This window comes from Pteropus medius, unplaced genomic scaffold, assembly GCF_902729225.1.
Source record: "Pteropus medius unplaced genomic scaffold, Ma_sr-lr_union100, whole genome shotgun sequence".
Taxonomy (NCBI): Eukaryota; Metazoa; Chordata; class Mammalia; order Chiroptera; family Pteropodidae; genus Pteropus; species Pteropus medius.
The window spans coordinates 477,558-485,058 of record NW_024351646.1 but is presented as its reverse complement, the minus strand read 5'-3'; positions in this window follow the sequence as shown (position 1 = coordinate 485,058).

Genomic DNA, 7,501 nt, shown 5'->3' with positions numbered 1-7,501 from the left:
ACCATAAGCCATTGAAAAGGATGTGAACTTTCAAACAAATAATTTGTACTTGATATCTGCTGCAAATGATGTGAATTTTACACTTACGAGCTGTTCTTGTCAGATGTCTTTTTTGAGAATCCAGAGCTTGGGGAAGGTTTGAGGGAACCAGGTGTACAAAGCTTGGCAGATGTAGAGAAGCGGGAATGTGTAGGCACTGACGGACTCCCAGAGTATTCCTGCACTCACCGTCACTGTGGTAAAGCTGCTGTCCACCAGTGACTTTCAGAACAGGTGGCTGGAGCAAGCGCTTTCTGATTTGTTGTTGGCTAGAAGCAAGGGTTTCTCACTGATTGGATGACTTTCATGGAGATGTATCACCGACTGGCTGAGTTTCAGGACTGGACATATATTGCTCAGTGAAAACTGGGTATATTCCACAATTCGTTTATCCATTCTCTTAGCGTGCGTGGAGAATTTCTAGATCACAAGAGATGCATATCTTTAAACTTTCTTAAATGATTCCGAACGGTTTTCCAAAGTGGTTGAATGATTTTATACTCTCACCAGCAGTGCATAAAGAATTACCTTTAAAATTCTTTTACCATTATAATATTATGTGATGTTCCTCTTTGTGGTTTCAATTTGCTTTTTCCCAAGGAATAATGAGGTTGAACTTGATAGTGATTGGACAATTGGCATTCTCTTCTATAGTTAGTGTCCTTAACCACTCACTCTCAGTTCAAACTGACCTGCGCTGGTGGGGCACTCCAGCCCAGAAGCCTGTCTCCCTTCTTAAGTGATTTGGATCTGACCAGCCAGGTCTCCAGGCCTGAAGAGGGGCTGCATCTCTCCGGCACAGGCCAGCCCTCGGCCTGTCCATTATGCATGACTATGGAACCGCCTGGTCTGTGAAGCACTGGGACATTGTCAGTCTGCATTTTTCTCTATCTTCCCTCTGTCTGAGCTAGTCTGGGCTTTTGGAAACCAAGGTGGTGCTGAGGAGTGGGCAAGCTCCAGCTAGAACCTCACCAAGCCCAGTGTCTAGAGAGGGGTTGGGAGGAGAAGCCCTGCACCCCTCAGGCCTCCGTTCAGCATCCTCAGCCACATGGGGATCACTCTACAGTCGTTCTCCTAAACTGCTCCGTTTCCCCACACTGCCATTGTTTGTTCTCACTTCCAAGAGCTTCACACATGCTATTCCTTCTGCTGGTACATTCTGTCTCCCTTTCTTCTGTTGGGTTAACTCCTTACCCTTCAGATTTCAGCTGAGATATCACCTCTGCAAGGACTCCTTCCTGGCACCCCACACTGTGGTAGAATGAATAATGGCCCTCCAAAAGATATGCACCTCCTAATCCCTGGAGCCTGTGAATGTTCACTTATATGGCAAAAAAGGACTTTGTAGAAGTGATTATGTTAAGGATATGAAGATGGGGAGATTGTCTTGATTACCTGTGTGGGCCTTAAATGTAACCACAAGTGTCCTTATAAGAGAGAAGCCAAGGGCGATTTGAAATAGACAGAAGAGGAAAAGACACACGCAGAGCAGGTGGCAGTGTGAGCACAAAAGGGGAGATTGGACTGATGCTGCTACAGCCAAGGTGTGCCCACTGGAAACTGCAAGAAGCAACAGATTCTCTGCTAGAGCCTCTGGAGGGAGCACAGTCAGCCAACACCTTCATTTAAGACTTCTGGCCTCCAGAACTGTGATAGAATAAATTTCTGATGATTAAGCCTCAGAGTTTGTGGTACTTTGTTACAACAGCCCTAAGAAACAAATACACCCGTTTGGTTATGTTGGTCGGTCCCATATGTGCTCCCCTTTTAGAACACTCCTGATAAAAAATATTAACTGATGTTTAATGGCAGGCTCGCCCAGCAAATTCTGAGCTCCAGGAAAGCAAGAGTAGGTCTGCCATGTTCCCTGTTATATCCCCAGCACCTGGCACCAGTACACCAACCCTGGCACACAATAGGTGCTCAATAAATAAGAAGACGGGAAGAAAGAGAGGGAGAGATGAAAGGGGCAGACCATCCTCTGGATTTGCTTGGAGGGAAGGTGTGGGGACAAACTCTAACAGTTGCAAGCCTGGAAGAACAGCATTGACTGAAGTCTGATTGCAGGTGGCAGTGAAACAGTGGACAGAAGAAGGCTGGAAGGCCACCAGAGGCTTTGCCCTTTCCCCGAGAACTGTGAGGCAGGGGTAGGGCCTCTAATTGGCATCAGTGTCAGGGCTGCAATCAGGGTGTTAGCCCTCATAAAGAAGGAGCTCTCCTGTCTTTCACCAACAGTTCCTGACTCCCCCATCACCTGTCTTCTAGGGCCTCCCTTGGTCCCAGATCTTACCTTTCTCTTTTGTTCTTCTTGAACCCACTCAGCTCAGCAGTTAAGGGCTATAAAGTCCAGCAGAAATCGTTTCATCTAACCTCCTCACTGAATGAATAGAGAAACTGAGGCACAGAGAGGGCCAGGAACCTGTTCGAGGTCATGCAGCATGACATCAGTAACAGAGCTAAGGCTGGAAACTTGAAACTGGACCCAATGTGGGCCTCTGCTCTGCCCTAGGAGTCCTTTGTACGCGCTCTGAGTGACCTATTCCAGGACAACCAAAATGACCTTTATTGCACAAGGAGGAGAGATCTTTGCCCCTGCCTGGTGGTAGGAACCACGAGCCAACTAGCCTTTAAACCTTCCCCATTCAAGACTCAGTGGGCCTTCGCTGACCTGTAGTGGATTCCACAACTCAGCCCTCATGTTCAGGTCAAGGCCAGGCCACCAACACATGGAATGTTCTTTGAGACCGCTGAGCTCAACTCCTCCTGTACTGAGGAAACTGAGGCCCAGAGGGCAAGAGATAGAATGCAAGTCACAAAGCAGCTCCAGTGCAGAATTAGGGCTAGAACCCAACTCACCTTGCTTCCTAATCTCCAGTTCTATGGCAGATGCTTCCCACTGCCTCTCCTACATTCCTCACCCCCATTCCCACCCTCTCTACTACCCTATCCCCACTATTCTCAGATGGTAGGTGAAGATCGCTTGTTCTTATGGAGGATAAATTCCTCTCCCAGACTAAGGGGATGGATTATGATTGGTCTAAAGCAGTCATAGCAAGTTTGCTCTCTTTGGTTAGTGATAAATTGGGGGGTAGTATTTAATGCAGTTTCGGACAATGAGATATAAGTGATCTTCTATAGGGAAGGCTGTCCATCCCAAATAAAAAGACAATGACTCATTAGGAGGAAACCTTTGTCCTGATCCCTTCTTTTGGCATTAGATATAGATGTGAGTTTTAGGAGTGCAGCAGGCATCTTGGGACCATAAGGCAATAAGCATGAAGACAAAAGTTGACATGCTTATAGATGGTTGAGAAGAAAAAGGGAAGGAAACTTAGACGTTGATTACAATACATTGAGCCTGATACTGTCAACTGCAAATTTTCTGGCAATGGGAGGAAATGAACCCCTCTCACTTGAAGGCATGCTAATAGGGCTTCCTGTTACTTGTAGGGAGAAGACTGCCTAACTGAGAATGACCTTTTTCACATAATCTCTTAACTACCCTTTGTGATGGCCAGGCTAGATTCTAGCATGCCCATTTTATAGACAGGTAAACTGAGCTACAGAGACTATGAGGTTTTAATGTCTTCCCTCAAGTCCTTACAAATTCCACATCTGGTGGAAAGACCAGCATTTTCTGTGGGGTAGAAGTACACTCTCTAAACAAGCACTGTCCCATCACATCATGTGGGCCTGTGTTTGTAAGAACATCAAATGGTCCTGAAGGTGACCATGGTTTGGGAAACCCTGGTTTTCCCACTGGTTTTCCTGGGGTTTTGTCTTGGGAGAAGTGCTGGGGCCAGCAGTGGGTAGGGAAGGTGGATGGTGGGTCCCGGTTACTCTACAGAAAGTGCCTTAATCCTAAGGGGAAAAAGAAATCTGCTGTCGGAGACATCTAGTGAAATCAAAGCTATCTTTAATCCATCTTTGAAAAGGAGTAGCTGAATTCTACTGACTCTAGATGTACCCTGAAGCCCATGGTACATTATTAAAGCCAAGCCAAGGTAGAGAGCACCAGGGTTTCTTTCACCTCTGGGTCTCTGAAGAACAAAGTCCCATCTTCTGCCCCCTTCACAGTGGAGCCAGTGTCCAGCTTGGAGGTACAGATGCCCTCTCAGCCCCTCACCCTGGCTGAAGCTCTGCCTGCTGTAAAGGAAGGACAAGCAGCTCCTAGAAGCCAGGAGGCCTCTCAGAAGAAGGCTCCCCTGTGCATGAGCTTCTCAGCTTGCAGAGCCCATCTCCACATGGGATTTGATTCACACAACAACACTGGATTCAGGAAGTAATTCTCCTGCAGTAAAAAACCAACCCTACAAAGTCAGTGGTTTCACATAATAATAAAAGTTTATTTCTTGCTCTTATCACAGACTAATGTGAGTGTTCCTGGTTGATAGGTAGACTTTCATGTGGTGGTTGTGGACTCCAGGCTCTTTGTACACTGTGGCTCCACCCTCACTGGGACTCTACACTTCTAAAAGATGGACAAAGAGCAAATGGACAAAGCACAGCTGTTTCTTAAGGACATACATCATTTTAGTTTCAAGTTCTATTCAACAGGACTGGTCATATGGCCCCATGCAGGTGCAAGGAAGGATGGGAAATGCACTTTCTGTCTGGGCAGCTGCTTTGCAACAGCTCAACAGTAGGGCAGATGAAGCATGACTTTTGGAGACAGCCAACTGTCACTGTGGCATCCTGTCAGATGGATGTTATCTCAGGAACCTGAGGCTCAGTGTAGGCAAGTGACTTGCTCAAAGTCACACAGCTAGATCCATGATTACAAACTAGGTGTCCACTCCCAGCTCCTTGCCTCATGCTACCTTGACTTCACTGCTCACTTCTTTGAATTTTAGGAAGAGTCTTAGGCCTAATGCTACATATTACAAAGCAGTTTTAACTTGAAAACTTCACTTCATCCTCAAAATGTCTTGGCAAAGGGGAAAGCAAACAAGTGATTCCCATTTCGCAGAAAAAGAAACTGAGTAATATCAACTTTGAACAGAAGTGAGAAGCCCAAGGTCACAGGCACTGCAGACCTTCCAAGCAATAGATTATAGATGATTCTCTTCCTCTGGCATCCCCAAGACCCATGAAAAGAGGCAGTCTGTAGGTCTTACATGACAATTAAAAGATTCTTATCTGTCATGTACATGGTTTAAGTGTGTTAAAAGACAAACTGAGGCACATTTAAATTTTCAGGACTTTATTTGAGCAAATATTGATTCGAATTGGGCAGCACCTGGAAGTGAGTAGAAGCTCTTCGTGACAGGAGCTGGGGCAAGGTTTTACAGGGCAGAGGCAGAAGCAAAGTGAGGCAATCATTTGATTGGCTAGTGCTTAAGGCTGCTTTATTTGGGAAAGCTTAGTTGGCTTAGTTTTCCACACAACTGTAGTCAAACAAATTGTTCTTCAATTTTGATATCTCAGATACAAGTGCATTGACTCTGGCTTAGGTTTTGTTTTCCTTACACAAGTTAGCAGAGTATCAGAGCCATCTCAGTCTAATGACTTCCTTGTCTAACTACTTTAACAGGTGGTATTCAAACTTTCCCCTCTTCATTGGTAGTCTCCAAATACACACCTCCAGTGTCATTCTCTCCCCAATCTGTGTGTCCCCAAGAGTGGCCTCTCCCCAACCTGAGTGACACCATGAGTGTGCACATCCCTGTGTGTGATGCCAGAAATGTTTCCATCCCAATGTGTGACAAATCCTAGTCTGTGTCACACTGGCAGTGTCCACACCCCAGGCCACATGATCAGGAGTGTTCAAACCACCATGGGAAGTGACCTCAGGAAGGTTGACTTCCCAGTGACCCCAGGAGTGTACCCTCCTCTGGGTAACACTGTGGATGGTCACACCCCAGCTTGCGTGGCACAAGGAAATGTCCAGTTCACAAAGTGTGATTTCAGGAGTGTTTACTCCCCAGTCTGTTTTACTGCAAGAGTGTCCCAAAATCCCTCTGTATGATCCTGGGAATGTTTACTCTCCAGTATGTGTGACCCTTGGAGTGTCCACACCCCTAACTGAATGACTCATGTCTGTCCACACTCTAGCTTGAGTAACTCCAAGAACGTCCGAACTCTCAATTTTGTGACCCCATGTCTGTGCACACTGACTCTGTGTGACCTCACAGTTGCCAACACATTAGGCAGTCTGAGTCCAGGAGGGCCCACGTCCTAGTCTGAGTGACCCCAAGAGGCTCCACACTCCAATCTGTGTTACCTCAGCAATGTCAACAACCTAGTCTATCTGACCTCTGGGATATCCACACCCTAGTATGTGTGATTCTATGAGTGTCTACTAGCCAGTCTGGGTGACTCAGGAGTGTTCACTCCATAGTGTGTGTGACCCCAGATGTGTCCATGTGCAAATCTGCTTGACCCCAGGGCTACCCAAACCCCAATTTGTTTGACTATAGTAATGTCATGCTAGTCAACCTGACTCCAGAAGTATGCACATCCCACTCTGGGTGACCCCAAGAGTTCACAGTCTCCAGTGTTTGTGATTCCAGGAGTGTCCACACCCCTGTGTGTGACTTCTGGAATGCGGAGACCCCTATCTGAGTAACCCAAGTCTGTCCATACCCCCATGTGTGTTACCTCATTTGGTGTCCACACCCCTGTCTCTGTGACCCAAAGGGTGCCCACACATTAATATGCATGGCCTCAGGAGTGTCCACACAACAATTGCACAATGGTATGTCCCAAGACAATACTAAATTCCTCAGTACTGCTGTTTCTGACACTCTCTGTGGGTGTGGTCTGGGAGGGGCTGTTCATGCCTATTTCAGTGGATCATTTTGTTCCCATCTCCTTCCAACACCATTAAATGGTTTCTTCTCTTCCTATTTCCCTTCACTCTCCCCAGTCGACTATTCAATTTCCATATCCCTCTCCCCAGCCACTCACACGCACACATGTGTCCCACATTCCCAAATAGTCTATCTCAGCCCCAGACCCTGAAGATCTTGTAGTGAGCAAAGGCCAAGGCAGCAGCTTCCTGCTGCAGACCATGCCCCACAGAGTAGTGGAGAGGAAACCAGTAAGTGCATCACGGATGGGAGTAAAACCTTTCAGGACCTTGTGGAACATCTAAATAAAAATTGGACTCCTTCCTCTTCCCCAACTAAAATGTCAGCTCCATGTGGGCAGGAACATTTGTCTGTTTTGTTCTCTGATGTCTCCCCAGCACTCAGAATAGTGCTCAGTACATAGAACACACACATTAGGTGTTTGTGGAATGAGTGAATCCTCTGACCCAGCAATTCCGCTTCTAACTCTTAACACTCACACACATGCCCAGAGCTGTGTGGGCAAGGCTGGTAGGAGCAAACAACTGGGAAAACCTTGTAAATGTCCATTTATGGCCAATGACTGTTGCAGAGTGAGATGAATGGTAGGGGTTCATGTTATATCACAAAGCACGTGCCACATGTGATACAGAATGAATGGGACATGTGTA